The sequence below is a fragment of the Onychostruthus taczanowskii genome, unplaced genomic scaffold (assembly GCF_017590055.1).
Source record: "Onychostruthus taczanowskii isolate IOZ18803 unplaced genomic scaffold, ASM1759005v1 scaffold34, whole genome shotgun sequence".
In the NCBI taxonomy this organism is placed as follows: Eukaryota; Metazoa; Chordata; class Aves; order Passeriformes; family Passeridae; genus Onychostruthus; species Onychostruthus taczanowskii.
Genome location: NW_024500794.1, coordinates 5,303,857 through 5,322,409, shown reverse-complemented (window position 1 = coordinate 5,322,409; position 18,553 = coordinate 5,303,857). Strand labels below are relative to the sequence as shown.

The following is an 18,553-nucleotide window of genomic DNA, read 5'->3' as shown; positions in this document are numbered from 1 at the left end:
CTACTTTGCTGCTAAATCTCTGTATTTTTGCTTCTGTCACTAGAGTAAGGGTATCTATGGCTTTGCAATTTTTAGATTTAGATTTGTCTCAGGGCTTTTTAAAGATATTTTGCAATTCAAAAGCCCCAAAGAATGAGACCCGTTACAAGGAGTAGCATTTCCATTTGATTTGGTTTAAAAACCTGTGTTTGAAACTTTAGAACATCAACGCTCCTGTAGAAGTAGTTAACAACACACAGGGATAAAGCTCTTACTTTCATGAATTACCACAAACAAAGCGCTGGATATTTTCAAAGTATAACTTAGCATGTTTCAACTAAGATCTAAATAATTATACTGATTTTACAACATCTAAAAATGTGTCCAGACATTCTTTTGGCTAGTTCGATATGCTATTTCAACAGCTTGGTGTTCTATCATTTCCTTCTTGCTCGATGCTTAGAGCCATCTTTTCTCTATCAGTGTCACCATTTGGAAGCACGTAATAGTCAAAACACAGCATAAAGGAGAGCTTTCCTCTCTGCCTGGACTGGTGACGTAGGTATCTTGCTCTGAAAGGCTGTTTATCAAGCCAAGCTATGCTGACTGTTGGATGCCTCCAGTTCACATTGCAGCTGATTTGTCTGCTCAGTGTTTCGGTGTGAACGTGAAGGCCACAGCAAGCCTGCCATCCTTCAGCTCCATCTCCTCCCTGCTCAGCAAGCACAGCACAATGACAACACTGCGGCTCCCAGGGCAATGCTCATTGTACAGCCTTTCTCTACCCTTTGCAAAGCCAGTTCAAATTTCATATTTTTCTAGTACCCTCTTATTTATGGCCTCTTCTCAATACTTTTGTGCTTCTTGGTACTTTGAAAGAAGCAGGCCATATCACATCCCCACATGCCTCACACAAGAGAAGCCCAGAGGGCACTCACAAGTCAGGTGGGTGAGCTGGCAAGCCTTGGAGGTGGCAATGAAGATCTTTAGAGAATTCTTATAATCAAACATAACAGCAGACAACGACCAGAATTTTAAAAGGCATCCAGAGCTAAAGGAACGACCCTAGCCTTCTAATGTACTCTTGAAAGTACCTTCAGGCAATCAGTGACATCTTTAAGCATCTAAATGCTTTTGATAATCTGGCATCCAACAATTAGTTCCCTCCATTGCAGAGTTCTGGAGATGGGACAAGTGACAACAGTATGCATGTGTTGCCAAATGCAACACACAAAACCCTGCTGTAAGGGTTGACATTTATCTCTCATCCTGAATATCAAGGTATGATCCAGAGAGGCTACACTGTCCATCATGCAGCAATCCAGTCTGGTTCTAGATACCAGATCATCCCTGCATGCTACAGAAATAGCTGCAATCTATTTCTTTTCTGTATGAAGTGAGGGTGTTTGTGAGGCTCCAGACATTATTTGCCCAAGGCAAAATTTCCATTTACTTCACGGGTTCAGAAAGTATTGTTCATTTACTTTAGTATTATTCATTTGCTTTATTGTAAGCATTTGTTCCAGTTTCAAACTACAGCAAATCTAAGAATTAGGAAATATGCCTAATAAGTCAGATGTCTGGGTATCACCAAAAATTGGGATGGCAGACCATTCTGAATTCCTGTTTTACAGAAAAAAATCATTGGCCAGGAAATTGTTTCCTTTAGCAAACGATGTTTGCAATTCAAAGGATCAAGCGAAAAGTAAAACAAAAAAACGATCAAGGCCTAAAAAACGATGATTATTTCAGATAAGCAAATGGTTAAACCCAGTCAGAAATCGGCGTTGCTCTCCAGTTTAATTTGACCCTGTTCTCTAAAGAAGAGCACCGGGCTCTTCTCTCACAGAGAGCTAAATACCAGCTATTCCTGAACCATTATGAGAGTGAAGAAAGGATTCAGGAGAGCTTTCTTCTCTGAACCTCTTTATTTATCTGTCTGGGATCAGGCATAACACTGTCATCAGCACTTGCTCAGCTCTGAAGTCCTGGGTGCATCATGCCCACTGGCATCTCCAGACTCCCAAGGGGGATGACTGTCTGTTGAAGAGCAGTGCCAGCCTCCTCCTATTCCCCCATTCCTGCTGGCACCCTGAGGCAAGCATCTGGGAGTGTACGCTGCCCCTCTCTGAAGCAGGTGCAAAGAATGGTAGTCAGCGTGTTTGCTCCCCATGAGCCTGCTGCAGGCAGACAGAAAAGCCTGGAAATCCCTCCAGTAACCCTCCCGGGGGAGAATGAGAATTTAGCCAAGTGCACTTAAGACCAAAATTGTTGCAGAAAGGAGACACATACACTTGTAAAAATCCGTCTGTAACGTTCCCTCCCATCCTCCTCTTACTGTGGACCGATCTGGATTTCTAAAGAGTATAATTATGTCTTGCACAATGATTATGAGCTTTGGGAGCTCTCAGAGAAAATTTCCTCACTGCACATGTGGCCATTGGCTGACATACCAAACACATATCACTCTATTTTTTTTTTTTTAACTCTGCATTTTGCTGAGAGAAAGAGGCCGAAGAAAAAGGACAGACACCCAAGTGCAAGCCCAGGTTCTGCACAAACCTGATGTGTCCTGAAAGCCAAAGGGAAGAGCCATTAGAATGGCTTTTGTTTCCAAGCACTCCTGTTCCTCCGTCTACATTTCCACCACCAACAGCAGGACATCTAATCTATGTGTACATTACCAACAGACCCTATACCAAGGATTATTGACAGATTCTTGATCTACCCCACTATTTAATGTTTTCCTTTAACAGCCATATGAAATAGATTCTGTCTTCCCTAAGGCAGATGCTTGAAATTCACTCTAAGCCCGTGCAGTGACATCAAGGTTTACAATCATTGTCAAGCTACCTGGAAGCTTTAAAAAACCCCACTGACTGACAAAATGCCAGCAGCAAAAAATTACTATAATACACTATGGTCCTCTCTGAATGCATCACTGATGGGCTGGACATGAACTTTGTCAATGGGAGATGTCTTTGTACTGAGTACAATTAATGTTTTTATTAGAAAAGTATTTCCTGAATGAGGGAACACATTGTCCTCTCATGTGAAAATGGCACCACTATTTATCACAAATGATACAGCCAGTCAAGAATAAAAGAAATTATTTCACCTGCAAGCTGCGAAAATTTCAAGGCATGTAAAAAATAGCATCAGTCAGCTTGCACAGCTGAGGGTAATGGACATCATCTTTTTCCCATCCCAGTCACCATCTTTCCCATTTCCAAAGGGCTTCCAGAGATAAAAATGAACTTGACAATCATTCTGCAAGGCAAACTGATCCTGATTCTTCCAGTCACTTTGTAATTCACTGCAGATGGCAAGAGTGAGATGTTTACTGGCTGGCAGGTAATGAGCCTCGTTGTAGATAATAGTGATGGACGGGCAATCTCGCCTGCTGACAAGGAGGCAACTCAACATGGGCACATGGCATTCATCCATGACTTCATGGAAAAGGATAGCTCTGACAATGCACACAGGTTGTGAACTACCCTCCTCTGCTCATGTCAGCATGCAGCTACACTTAAGCCTTTCCAGTTCACATTTAAGTAGCATAGAATTGATCCTGATTCCATGAAAGTAGAAGAGTCAGATTTGTGACCTAATGTTTACTCTTCTATAAGAAGAAATTTGATCTGTTTAAACGTCTAGATATTCCCTCTTCCCAGGTAATGCCATTCATCACAGCTGTCAGTGCTTCTTTAAAAGAGAAATGACCCTCAGGCACAGTATAAAACTCTGTGGAAGAACTACACACACCTTTGCCAAAAGAACAAATAGCTCCTTTCTTTTTTTTTCCACTGGGCTTGTATACACTTTGTGAAAGGCCTACACACACTGAATTACAAATCAGTATTTCCATTTCCCCACCCCCATATAAAGCAACTCGTATTACGACCTACACACTGCCCTGTTTTATTTTTAATCTCAGACATAAGGGTAGTGGATTTGGACAAGCTCAGCCATTTGATGAGATATACTTAAGCAGCTGGTTCCAAGGGAAAATCAGAGTAATTCAGAAATGCAACAGAAGATAACAGTAAAGCTCTAACTCTGTTTCTCCTCTCCCTGTAACTTATGAAGTAAAAATAAAAAAGAAAACCAAAGCACATACTCTCCACCAAATACCACTGATATCTTTTGTTTCACCAGAATATATTCCTCCTAAACAAAGTGGGTATAGCTAATATTAATAAAATATACATTTAAAAAATGCATTTGTTTACACACATATATGTAAATATACACACATTTAAACATGGATATTGTTATTCTACTGACAGAAACTTGGTCTGAGATTTCCTCTTCTGAACCGAACATCCTTTACCTCCTTCCCCGGTGAAAGCTGATCATTTGTACTGTACCCGGGCTTCAAGACGTGATAAACGATCCCTGTGCAATGCAAGTTTCATCCAAAACCTGTCTCTTCATAGATTCACTCCACATATTCTTTCTACTTTAAAGACTCATGTGATCATCGCTTTGATCCCTTCTCCCTCAGCTCTATTAGGGGCACCATCTCTTCAGGGCTTGCAGCTTATAAGAGACCACCATATTTTGATATGCCTTTGATGTTGTCTTCCAGAGTATCTTTGATTTTTTAGTTCTGTTCAACTCTTTCACCATTAACCTTGATTTCACTTCGGAATTAATATATCTATAGTTTTATTGGAAGGCTAATTTAGAAATTCCGTTTTCTCTGGCACTGTTTTTCCCTTCTTAGCAGGAAAGGTAGGTGAAACAGTACAAAGAAAGTGACCAGTGCTTTAAAAAAAAAAAAAACAAAAAACAAAAGAAACTACAGATAAGCTAATACTTTTCTTGAGTTTTGAGTTGTTCTTTTCAAGCGAGTCTCTTACTGACTCATTAAGCTGCCAGCAAATGAAGTGGTTCTGCAGGATGGTAATGAGCCACACAGACCCTCCACACGGCCACTGGTGACTGAGAGCTGTTACTAATGGCTTTTCCAGTGTTACTCAGTAGGACTGTGGTCTCAGTCCTGTGCTTGGAGACTGTCTCCTCCACACAGGACACTTGCATTTTTCCTTCTTTTGACACTCAGCAAAGACGCTGAAACTGTAGAGGCCAAAGGAACCATATAATTTGAAGTAAACTAAACAATAGAGCAGCAAAACACATTCTCAAGAGGAGAAACTGGCACTGTCTTTCAAGTCTCTTTAGTAGGTATTTTCAATTTTCAGTTTATGATAGTTGAAATTTATTCCCCCTCCTTAGGCACCACTAACTGTGACTGAAGATTCATTTTTGCTGGTATAAAGAGACAGATGAAGGGTAAAACCAGGTCAGCCATACACCCGTGCACACTCCCTCCACCCCCGGATTTATTTATACACCCTAACCACGTTCAGGTGACATTCAGATGCATTTCAAGTTCTTGAAAAAAAAAAACAGCCTCTGTAGACAGAGCTTTGTATCTCAGTGTGCCTTCCCCTCATTTAAAATCATCCTGCTTTTCCTCCATGACAATGTTTATTCCTTATTTTTCTGAGGAACAAATTAGTAGACTTTATCCTCTCTCCTCAGTTAAATACAAACTTCTGATGAAGACAAACGCCCAAAGTCCTCGCAGCAGCTGGCATGGGCAAACCCATCCTTTTCAGTAACTGCATAGGGCCATCACTGCAGCCTGCTGCCTTTGCTAAGACACCACCACACAGTTGAATGGTTCCTTCCCAAGAGCACTCGTAATGCTGCCACAATTATCGTTCTGGGCTAACACTCTAACACCTTACCCTTGGGACACGCGGAGCTTCCGATAAGGCGCCGCGATGAGAGAATCCAAATGCAGCTCATCAGATCTGTGCCCCCTCCAGCGATCCCTCCTATCACTCCTCGCACTTGCTATCTCAAACATCTTTGGCACAGAAGCACAGGCTGGGCGCTACATGACCCGTTCACAGCACTTCTCACCCTCCACCACTGAAGTGCACAGTCTCACGTTGCAGCAAGAGAGTCCCAGCCCGGGCTCTCTGCGTAGCCCCGTGGCCCGGCACAGCTCCGACTGTATCACGCCTTTCCCGGAATCTTAGCCCCGCTGGAAAGCATTCAGCATTGAGAGGACCCATCTTTATGCTGATAACACTAAAATATAAAATAATGCCAACAGCTGGTGCTACAAATGGCTTTTAAAAACGATGTTCATTCACTAAAATTCCTCTTGCTACTTTTGACATGAAACACGCAGTCTCTAATTATTCTGATCAAGACGGTGAAATACAAAAACAAACTTTAATTGTGTTTAACAGATATTTAATCAGGACTCACTGAACTACAGATTAAAGCTGAAATTCATAAACCATAATTACCCAATTGTCGCAAGCTTTTTGGTCCACATTCTGCTTCCGTCTGGGCGTCTGGCACTTTGCCCCGAATTTCTTTTAGTGTCTTCTCAGTTTCATTGCTGTTCATGTTTTCCAGCAGAGATTTAGCACAGATTATAAAATATCTGTTCTTGGCAACTTTATTAGTTGTTTTTTCTTAAAAAGATTATATCCCACCTATCCCCATTCCGGGGCTGAATGAGCAGGCATATATACCATGGGTTATTTCTTGTCATGAGCTGTCCTTCCCAGCTGCCAGGGTAATCACCTGTGCTGCTCTGGATCTGATTCCCTGACCACGGCCTTGCCACCAGAGCATCGCCTGGATATTGCAACATAACTACCATGCAACATAACTACCACGAATTACTCCTTCTTTTCTCCAGAGACAGAACTGGGTGCAATACTGTTTCCTGTTCTGGTAGGGGCTTTTTTTTAATGTGCTTGATGCTCTTTATCTGTATTTAAGAAGACATGATAAAAGAAGTACACTTCCCATGCGAAGTAGGGGGCGGTAAGGTACACATTAATGTAAATGTAAATTAGAAGGTACACATCCCACCAGTTCCTCAGGGATGCAACTGCATGGGTTCAGACTGCCTCCCAAGCAAGTGACAGATTGTCCTTTAGCATGGAGAGAAAGGTTGTGCCAGAGACGCTTGGCTGTTGACTGCAGTTTTCTGGGGACCTCCACACATTGTGTGCAGGTTATGTTGGTACCCCTAAGGCAGGGATTCCCTCCCCAGAAAGCATTCTCAGGACCTTGCAAGGGAACGTTATGTGGCCTTTCAGACATAGGAAAAACAGCTTAACAAACTGTGGGTCAAGGTAGTGAAAACAAAGACACTTCACCTTATCAGAACGGGGAAGGGCGTTCCACGTACCCAACCTGCTCTGTTCTGGGGAAACATGGAACTCTTGTCAGCCTTAATGCCTCAGAAATTTGTGCCATGAGACAGAATGGAGGCAGACATGGAAAAGATGACAGTGTGGAAGAAGGGATTGCAGCTCTCTGTTAAGGTACAAAAAAGAGTGTACTTGATTAAAAAACAGGATGGCCTTCTATACGTACTTGCTCTTGCTTTTTCTCTTAACAGCTGGAGTGCTCTTGAAGAATTTCTAGTCTGGGTGAAGATATATGGAACTACACACTGAAGTTCTAGCAGAGGTGCTAGACTTTCATGGCCATTCATAAAGCTTAAACAATTTCCTGACAATAAGTATGAGAATACAGGCTGAACCTTTACCTATTTCTTTGGACCTGTTATTAGCTTGTGTGCAAAACATGCATGTGTTTTGTTGTTTTTTTTTTTTCTCTTTTTTGCATCTTCCAGAAATTTTCATCATCAAAAATAATATTTCATACATTTATTTCTATCATGGTCATTATGCCTTATCTCCACTTTCACTTCTTTTGAAGAGCCAGGCAGTGAACCAGTCACACACCTTCTTCATCAGCTTGTCCAGAGCAAGTCCTAAACAAGAAGCAGCCTACCACCTTAGTAGTCACTGCTGCATGTATATCAAACTGGTTTTTTGTTTGTTTGCTTCTGAAAGCTCCTCTAAGCTTTCATGACTTGACAGTCTCTGCAAGAACCCATATCTCACATTTCACAGCAGTCAGATACCAGCCTGTGAACACAGAGAGACAGGGAGAAGTATGCTATTTCTTTTGTTTCTTTCCATACAGAAGAGAGATTTGATTCTTTCTGTCAGCCACACAGTCTGAAGTCCAGTCACAGTTCAGTCTTTCCAGCCTGTGCAGAAGTTTGACAAGAACACAGGATGGCTGATGACTTGCCGTACATTGCAAGCCTGATTTTTCACACGCAAATTGTTTTCCAGTTTGGCACAGTTGTTTGTCCAAGGGTTTCAAGCTCCATATTTACACAGTGATAAAGAAATTGCTATCCAGTGTTAGTGTCATTTTTCATTCCGACTGTTCCTCTGAAAACAGCCTACAGCCTTTGAGATGTAAAATGTATCGTTTTAATGTAGTCAAGGTCCCTGCCTGCAACATTGCTAAATCTATTTAGCAGATTCTTCCTGCTATAATCTGTCCCCAGACCTGAAGAAGCTCAGTGATTTTAAGTGTTTTAAGCTAATGATAATGGTTAGTGCTGAGAACAGATGTACCTGGCTGTGGCGTGATCTATTCTATTAGACTGTTAGGAGCTGTGTATTCATATTGACTTAACATTTTATGTCTATTTTCAAGGTGTGATGGCTGCATGGGGTATAGTCTGTTTTTTCTGCCCTCACATATGATGTATTGTCTGTCTGTGCTTTTGATACATGGCAACTGCATGGAAGGATGAAGAACATGAACCTGTTCTGATGCTTTCCCAAGATTTTGTAAGTCTATTCTTGCTGTCCACTGGTACAATGATGGGAAGCAATAATGTTTACCTGTATTCACACTAGACCAGAACCTAGGAAACAGTTGCATAGATCAGATGTGCATGCAGAGAGTTTGATGGCTAAGCTACGTATTACAGAAGTTTACTTTCCCTGGTGTGTAGGCATTGTGCATGACTGAATTCCCTATGACTGGTGGTTGCACTAATAACATGCCAGGTAGAAGCTGTTTTACTACTCTTCTCTATCCACAACACAACAGAGTGCAAAACTCCTCAGCTGTGTCAATAAATGGTCCTTCACTTCCCTTCATCACAATGAAGTGAAATTTCCACTGAGAATGATTTTCCTGATCATGTTGGAGGCATGGTCTTGCCATTCACAAATATCTGCTATTGCCCCCCTCTGGGGACAATGTACTATTTTGGGCTGTGATGTAGAGGAGGTTTTGTATCTTAAGACCTAACCACAGTCTTCCAAAAAATAAGCAAACCCTTCACATGGACCCTGATCTTCTGCTAGTGGGGGTTACAGTTCAGCTCTTGCAGAATAAATGCAACCTTAACTGTTCCACATTATCACTCTGCAACAGCAGACCTGTCTACTGAAAATAAATGCAGCCCCCTTGAACAAATCTCATGCCACCTCTTCCCTGTGAGAATCCAGAAAGCAGACACAAATGGAAACCCACATGCGGCTCTGGCAGAGGCACCATCTCCACACTGACTAAATGAATGGGACTTTTAAAGGAAGATACAACAAGTTTAAAATCCAAAACCATTTAAACAACCCTAATCATGGACAGGTTGAGAGATATGCAAACACATGACAAGACACAAGATCTCAAGAGACATTCAAATTACTGTCCTGATCTGGAAGGATTAATTGAAGGTGCCAAAGTGCAGTTCTGGACCAGCACACCACCAGTCTGAGTTCAGAACAATACTTCGAGCAGTTCTTGTGCTACAGGGCAGTGCAGTGATGTGCTGCAGTGCTAGAAACAAGAGGTTAAAATGTTAAATTCAGAAGCCTAATTTTCTCTGATAGTTTGGCCAACTTGACTAAAACAGTGCCCAACTAAATGACAGGCACTATAAGCTTAATTCTATAGCTTCATGTCTCTCAATCAAAGAATCACAGCAGTATCAAAAATTTAATTTTCATTTCAGTACAAGGAACCGTTACTTGTATGTAACTGATATACATTCTCTCCAATGCCTAAACCATGTTCTGGGCTCTTTGTCTCTTTGAAAATAGGAATGCATTCTTATGAAAATATTACAGGCTAAATACCTAGGACATTGCTTCATAAAAGAGGTAGCTTTACTATGAAAGAAACAATATAATATAATTCTGACCTTTGAGATTCTGCCTACAGTTAATTTCTCATTTTTTCTCTCGTTACCCCATTTCCCTCCTCAGCCCATGTACCACAGAAGTCAATTTGCCCTGCACAGACCCTCAGAACATGTTCTATAAACGCGTTCCCTTTTCCCAAACCCCTCTTTCACCTGACAGGACTTTATACAGATGAATAGGGAAAAAAGTCCTAGCATCTGACTTTTAATAAGAATCTCAAAGAGAATACACACAAAGTACATTAAGATTTTCCCTCTGGTATTCAAAAGGATGTGGATGCTCTTAGCCCACTGCTAGGGGATTGGTCTGTATCTGAAACTGGGATCTCTGTTTCTGCAGCCAGTACAGCCACTTCTCTGTCACATTTTACATTCCAGATAATAAGGTTCATATTTTTGGATCAGGAAGGAAGAAAACATCTTTGCTGGAAGTCATGAATGCAGAATTGGGTATTCCTTAATAAAAAACAAAACAAAAAAAAACCCCAAAACAGCTTTAGTGGCAGTAATCTGGGATCCTACACACTGGGACATGACACTGTACCAGCTATGCTTGGCTCACATTAAGGCATGCTTCTGAGCTATGATGTTGAGAAATTTCTGTGGCTTACATTTTAAGTGCAAATTGCTGTTGATAGAATTTAAACTGAAGTTCATGATGCCAAATACCATATGAGAGGCTCTAAAAATGCCTCCTTACGTTACGTCACTCTAGTGATCCTGCTCATCTCCCATTTGTTTTTTATATGCACGTGTTACCTGGGTGTATTAGACAGTGGGTCTTTGCAAGAGGCAGCCTGGACTCAGCCAACAGCACCTTTCAAACTACAAGCAATAATAGAGACTGGAAGCATCACCTGGAAACTGCAAAATTCATGCCCATAACCTCTCTGGCAAAGAGAAGAGCCCTGCAGGGGCTCTGCACCCAGGCAAGGGGAGGCATGGGGGCATTTTGGGTAGACCAGCAGCTAAAGGGACATGTGGGGACAGTGGGAGAGGAGCAAGGAGCTAGGGGGTGCTGCTGAATGACAAAAGGCCCCAAAGCAAAATCCAAAGACACCTCACCTTTCTACACCTCCCAGCACAGAGCCCCTGCAAGGCAATGATTTCACGACCATATGCAGGTAAAGGACTGAATTTCTTCTCCTCACAAGGACCACAGCCCACAGAGGATGAGTGAGGAGCACAAGGTGCAACAAGGGCAACAGAAGAGACATGAGACAGACAACTGTTTTCTACCCCAAAGTCTAACATGAGGGAAAATATCCAGCTTCTTTAAACATTAGACATGAGTTCTCTTCAGCAGGCAGTGAGGCCAGAGCTCCTTGCACACCGATGGGGCAAGTGGCAAAGCTGGCACTGCAGCCAGCTGAGCCAGGACCTGGTCACAAACAACACATATGTGCTGTGTGGCAGGGAAGGTGATCCATGGCTTGCAAGATACCTGAACATCTGCCTTTTCCCACTTTGGGAAGCAGTTGTGCCAATTACCACCGGTGGCAACTCGTGGCCCAGAACTAAACCAAACCCGACTGACACCACGACAGGGCAGGGACCAGGGGGAAGATAGTGCCACACCCAGTGTAGGACAGGGAGGATGGTGCTATCCTGTTAAGCAAACAGGAATTGCTTATGTAACCAAAAAGGAAAAATGTGAAAATGTCAAAAGCCTCTTCTGACATGAGGGAGAAAAGAAAGCATTCATTAATTTCTAATAACAGTCTTTATTCTTGTAACAAACTTTATAAACTGACCAGAGTTCACTTGTAATCTGTTTGTCAACCCAACAGTCTGAAGAAACTTTTTATAAGGGAGGAGAAAATCCCAAATTATTAAAAATAACTCTAGGCTGTGCTTTCAGGTTTTGGTTTGAATCCAGTACCCGCAAGAGAAACCTTTCAACAGAAGGCACCAAGGAATTTTCATGGAATAGCTACAGGATAAGGACACACATTTCCAGTAAAAGCTGGCCTTTCTTTCCCCTCCTCCCAATCTCCTTATTCCCAAAAGATACCAAGAAAATACAAGATTGTTGGGATTTCTATAAGAAGATTTGGCAGGTTTTTCATATTTGTTTAGACTGTAAGATACAATTTGAATTTGGGTCTTGCCTCTCTCTCTCTGAGAAGAAGAATGAGTTATTTGTTCTCTGAGTAAGTATTTGTTATTAGTGGATCAGACATGGATAAGGTATATTATTACAACCACGTTTGTTAGGTATGATTTACATTGTTTGCTGCATATCATCTTAGGCTGTCTTTAATTTTGTTATACTTTAGGGGGTTTTTGTTTGGGTTTATGCATTTAGTCACAGTTGGTTGTGTTTTGAATTTTGAAAAAAATTAATACAAAGGAAATTAAAAAAAGAAAAAGAAAATATTTTCAAAATGATGTGGAAATCAAATCTATCCCTGAGTAATTTGATTTGTAGGAAATGGAGAGCAAAGCATTACAAAGCATTACAAACAGAATGCCTTGAAGTGCATCATAATTACTTACATGTGCAAATACATTGTCTAGGTTTAGGAATTCAGCTAATAATAGTCATAATAATTCTATGCCCTTACACCAGGTCTTTCAACCAAGCTTCTCCAGGTTTGTGTAAGCAATCATTAACTATTGCCTGGGTACTCATAAGGACTCTGCTGCCCTTATGGATGGAGAAATGGGGCAAAAGCTCTCCAGGGTCAAGGACAAACTGTAAGTTGCTCTACAAGTGGGAGACAAATGCAGATAATTGTCTTCTAACTCCAAGTGGATCAGAGGTGCAAGAGTTTGTAGCTGACATTACTACAACTTTGTGGCTCTCTAAGAATGAAGGAGTGTAACAAAAGTACATCTTATACCTTCTGTTCCACAAAGTCTAAAGGTTGAAAACCTACATAAATCAGATCCATGTTCCATCCTTGGTGGAACACTGGTATATACAAAAACCTACCGATGTTTTGTATCAAAGCACAAAGATTAACAAATTTGCCTTGTTTAGAACTATTTACCAGAGCAAATAGTTTTCATCTGAGGCTCCACAAATGGTTTTCAGACTAGCATCCTTTGTGGAAATCTGGGTTGAATGTGCAAGAAATCTGGAAAAGAGTAGCCTAAAATGTTCAATTGTTATACAGAGTCCCAAACACCAGTTTCATGCTTGTAGACTATTCTCACATTGATCCCTTAAATTTTAAGAGATCTGAAACTCTTAACAAAAATCTGAGCATGCCATATTACCCAAAAGCTTTTCCACAATTCCAGGATGTAAAGAAAGCCTGGATTTTACACTCTTCTGCTGTTTAATTCCATGCCACTTCCTACGTGCACTCCTACACTGCTCTCTCTCACAACTCATGAGAGGAACCCACAGTTTCTGCAGCCCAGACCCTTAACACTTCATCCTTATTTTTACAAGACTATATGTTTTCATGCTATTTTAGATGACCAAAATCCTAGAATGCCAAATATTTCTGCTGTTTCATTTAGTCATGCAATAATTTTAATGCTTTGAACTAGTACCTGCTGAAATAGCACTAAGTTACTGACCCACACAGACACTCAGCTGCCTGTTTGAGGGGTCTGACACTCACACATCCCATTTTCTCTTAGCACGCATTTCTATGCTCCCTGTAGCTGTAAAAAGAAAGTGTGTCTCCGTACATTTTTATTACCTGTTATGCTTTACACTAATAAAAACACTGGATATTATTTATTTGTCTGGCTGACTGACAAAGCCAGGCATCAAAGCATCGTTCCAGTGTCACATACTTCAACGCTCTAATCTTTCAGAACTTGTAAAGCAATCTCTTACGGCGCTTTGTGGGCTGTGAGATCACCCTGACAAACTGTGATAATGTTGGCAATCTCCAAATGGGTGTTCATTTGCAATCTTACTACAGAGGAATTGCTATGTTTCCAAATTTGAGGGCTTGACATAATCTGTCTTCACAAAGCTATCAGGGTCTGTCATAAGGCTGTCTGTGACCCAGGGATTTTATGGGGTCAATATCTATCCCCAGTGAAACCTCATTGCAAGCAGTGGAATTACCCAGAGTATGACTTTCTCTATCTATTTGCTTTCTTTCCCTTTATTTAAAATACCCCTTCTTTGTATTATATTTCTTGAACTGCAAACGGCACCTACTAATAACATCAGAGCCAGGCAGGGGAGACTGCTCCTCCAAATCATGGCCAGTTTCTTACAGTTCATGCCAAACCCTCTGCTCCCCTCATCACACTGAGTGACTGAGAAACAATGCAAATGTCAGGTCAAGCTACAGAGCTATTGCCATCATCTCTTCCCTTCTGTATGCTCCCAGCACTGGCAGTCTCTGGGCTGCAGTCCACAGGATATCCACAATTATGGCCCAGATTGAGGGAGGGGTAGAAAAATGATGGTACTCTGCCAATTATGTCAGAACCTAAACTTGATCCATTTTAAAACTGAAGCTGGGGACTGTGGGATAGCACTGTGTTTGCTATAATTTGTGAAAGGAAAAGAAAATAATTTAGCATCTCAAGAAAAAAAAAAAAAAGGAAAGTCAAAGTTAGAGCAGACCTAGTAAGTGTTTTATATTTGCCTCTGAACCTTATCTTTAAGTAAAGACAATGCTATCTGGACACAGAAAGAAGATTTTTAAAATGCCGTAAGACTGTTGAACACCTCCAGAAAAAAACGAGACAGGGAGTGTCAGGCTTCACCATATTCATGAGTGCCACACAACTGCTAGTGAAGTAATTCTGTTTTGAAATCACTTAGGATTCCTTTAGAAAAGCTGGGAACACAGGATGGAAATAGAAAACTAAAAAAAGTGCATCCAGTGTTTCAAAATACGCTCCCTGCGCAACACCCTTTCCCTGCTATCATCTCCTGAGGCAAATTTCCCAGGCAGTTCCTCACACTTACTGAAAGATGCTCCCCAAATCCTGTTGAGGGTGGGGGTGAGCAGCTGGAACCTGGCCATGGTGGGGTCAGAAAGCCCATGCCAGGCAGAGGCAGTAGAGCACAAGCTGAGATTTACACACTGGCTTAGATACTCTGCTGAATTTATGTTGGGATTTTATTTGCTATGTTTTACTACAGTTTTAGGAACTAAGACCTCTTCTTGGATTATTCCATCTAATCAAAACAAAAGTTGCTAAAGATGCACCACACTTTGTTTTACCCTCATTTAAATTATTTTCTGCATTTCATTCTCTGTGAAAAGGAAAGTCAGTGTCACTATCCAACCTCAGGAATAAGGACCTAGCTGCAATGCTACTGGAAAATTTTGGAATCCAAATAAATTCCAAACTTGTATTTTGGCCTGAATTTACAGCAAACTTGCTCCTGCTCTCAAAACGCCTACTGTTTTTACCAGGAGCAGCAATTATCCCTTGTGTCTCCTTAATCTTTCAGAAAAGAATGCACAGCCCTGGAAGCCAAAGGTAAATGTTTTAATGTGTATACTATGCGGCTGAATGCATGTTGCATGGATATTTTAAAAAGGCTGTACAGTACAAGGGCTTCAAAAGGTTAAGCAGCTTCTCCAATACAAACACTGCAGTTGGGACAGTCCTGAACAGAGCAATGCAACTGGTATGTGCTTATCCTTCCTAAAAATTCTTTCTCGAGGGTGAATGTTTTTATTTTACAGTAAGCGGAAAACTGTTGACTTGTATGCTAGTTATTATTTGCCTAGTTATTACTATTTTCTAAAAACCCCTATTTTTAAAGACAAAAAAGTCAAAACAAAGAGCCCTACCTCTCTGCTAGTGCCACTTCGGAAGGTTTTTCCTAGCCACAGCTGAATTACAGCAATGTTTTTCCTTTTTAACATCCATGTTTTTTCTATTTTCCACACTGACAACAAAATTTTCCAAAAAATAAAGAAAACAGACTGTCACTGGTAGATCAGTATTTATAGATGGAAAGAATATAGAAACATTTTAAATTTACCCTAAACAAGGGGGCCTATACCATGACAGCAACTTCTATTGTAATTCATTTGTCTTATAAATTACATCCCTGGGGATATCCCTAAAAATTAATTAGGTTAGAGAGGGAAGGAAAACAAATTGAAAACTTCTTAAAACTTCAGGAAGCAATAAGTTTTTTGACACAGCAGTGTCAAAAATCTCACTACAAAATTCTTCCCTCCTCTTCCCCTATTCTTCTTTCTAGTAGACCAAGAACCTTAGATTGAGAATCATTTTGGCACACCAAGTTCAAGGAAACCATATACATTCAAATACAGAACATTTCTGAAATTGAAGATTTTGCAAGCAGCTCTGCCTTTCCAAACTGCACATTCCCTGAAAGAATTCTGAAATATAATTTACTAAAGACATTCATTGTGCTAGTGTGGCTTTAAACACAAAGCTACAGCCACAAGATGTGGACATGGTACATTCATCACACAACAGAGAAAAGCAAAAGGGAGGAAGGCAGAACAAAACAGTAAGAATTTCAGACGAATTTTAATATTGGCCAAACTCGTCCTCAAATCAAAACTCTGAAGGTTTGCCTGTTCATTAGTTTCTCTAGAGTTTAGGCAAAAAGGAATTTGGCCATGTACTTTTTCTGTAGTGCCCAGTCTTCATTTTGTGCAAGAAAGGGTTTTTTCACTCTTCTCAACACAGTTGACGGGATTGGAAGTGTTGGCACACATCTACAAAATCCACGACATTTTTTGATTCCATTTGTAACATAAATCAAGTTTTGTACTTCCTGATGCCTGTGCCACCTTCCAGGACTAAAGGAAGAATAGAAAGGCAACAAAATGCAGGAAAGTAACTGAGTTGATGGTGCTTTATCACTGAAACTTTAACAGACTGCACTAATGTATAACTCCACAGTACAGACTTCACCTGGATCATATGAGGGCACGAGATGCCATTTCTGCCAGCTCTTATATGTGTTAATGCCAGCAGCAAGGAACAAAGGGTATCAGATAAGGCACAGAGCTTGCTGCTAGAAGTCAACACATCGAAATGTATTTTTAAAACTGCATCAGAGAATTTATAATGGATCTGTGCTTTGCATTTTGAGGTGACAGAGTTCTCGATCTGGTAGAAAGTTCCCAAAGCTCAATTTACTACATTGTCAAAATATAGCCTGAGGGGACAATCTGACTTACAGCATCTTTATGACTGGTGATGAAAGAACCTCTCTTGACTTTTAGATCCCAAGTTTGGCTCAAGACACTGCAGTAGTGAACAGAACATCTTCTATTTTATGCTGGGTGTTCACAGCGTTCCTCTTCAGTACAGAATTAGGTTTTACTCTATAGAATTCTCACACAGCTCGCTGATGGGTTAGAATTCACACCTTCAGATTTTGGGGATATACTTCACACCCTGCATTGTTACTGCTGCTAAAGATACAGATTACGCTGTCCTCATGTCATTGTAGCATCTGTAATGGGAATCTTTAGAAAATTCAGGGAAAATGCATCTTTTACAAGGCCACAGCATGTCTTATTCACCCTTGGAGAGACTTCAGAGCACAGTAACTGCATTAATTGGACATTGTATGGGCAGCCAAGTAAAGCTCAGTTACTGTGCAGATTTTACTGCTCTTTGTCATGTTGCTTCAAAACACATTTCATGTTTTAACCAGTCATATATACATATGAAAGCATTTCGCAACACTGGACAATGCTACAGATCCACAGGAAATAATTGTTTCACAAACATGAGGCAATCTGCACAAATATAAATAGCGAGGCCCAAATCTGTTCTAAATTATGGTTGTGCAAACCCATGAAAGTTAACTAGTACCACTAACAGAATAGGACACATAAGAGCATGGAAAAGTATAAAATATGGCTCTACTGTTCAGCTATTCATGGTCCAAACCCTGCCAGCCGCCAGCCTGCCAGCACTTACATTCTACTAGTTTACCAGCATGGCTTTACAGGAAATAAGAAAAATGATGGGATTTCTAGTTCTCTCATGCACTGGAGGACACAAGTCCAAGAACATATGGGCTTAAATGTGTCAGCATCCTACATCACTCTTATTTGAAGAATGTTATTAATTTTTGTGGGTGGAGTCCAAAATTGTAATGCCATATTAACACACAGTGGCTGTTTCTGTAATGTGTATGTCACAGGGAGCATATGTGTAGCAGTCCAAGGATAGCATTTTAACTTGATTTCAAGTCATTTTCTGAATTGTAATACCCTCAAAAGATGAAGTACTGATGCTGCCGGCAGGGTACTTCACAACTTTTGTCTTCACAGTTTCATCCAGTCACCTCAATTCTGACCTCTAGGATATCATGCTATTGCAGATCTGGACTCCACACAAAGCTGTTTCAACAAATCTCATTTTTCTCTCTAATACACAGCATGTGACTTCGGGATTGGTATTTTCAATGCTGAACTGAGCTACACGAGCGATGTATGCTACTCCAGGCAAAAAAGCAAGACTAATAGCAGAAGATTCTTTGCCATGCTAACTCTAACTGAATTTCAATCCCAATCTTCTCCAATGAATTAGCCTCTTTACCAAACTCGCAGGTACAGACAGATACTGTGG

The 18,553-nt window shown here is 40.8% G+C and overlaps 1 protein-coding gene across 6 annotated transcripts in view; it reads right to left on the bottom strand.

Moving 5' to 3' along the window:
- The window catches only part of ZBTB20 (zinc finger and BTB domain containing 20), a 476,227-nt gene that overhangs the window by 144,399 nt on the left and 313,275 nt on the right, over nucleotides 1-18,553 (bottom strand). The gene's annotated exons all lie outside the window — the stretch shown is intronic.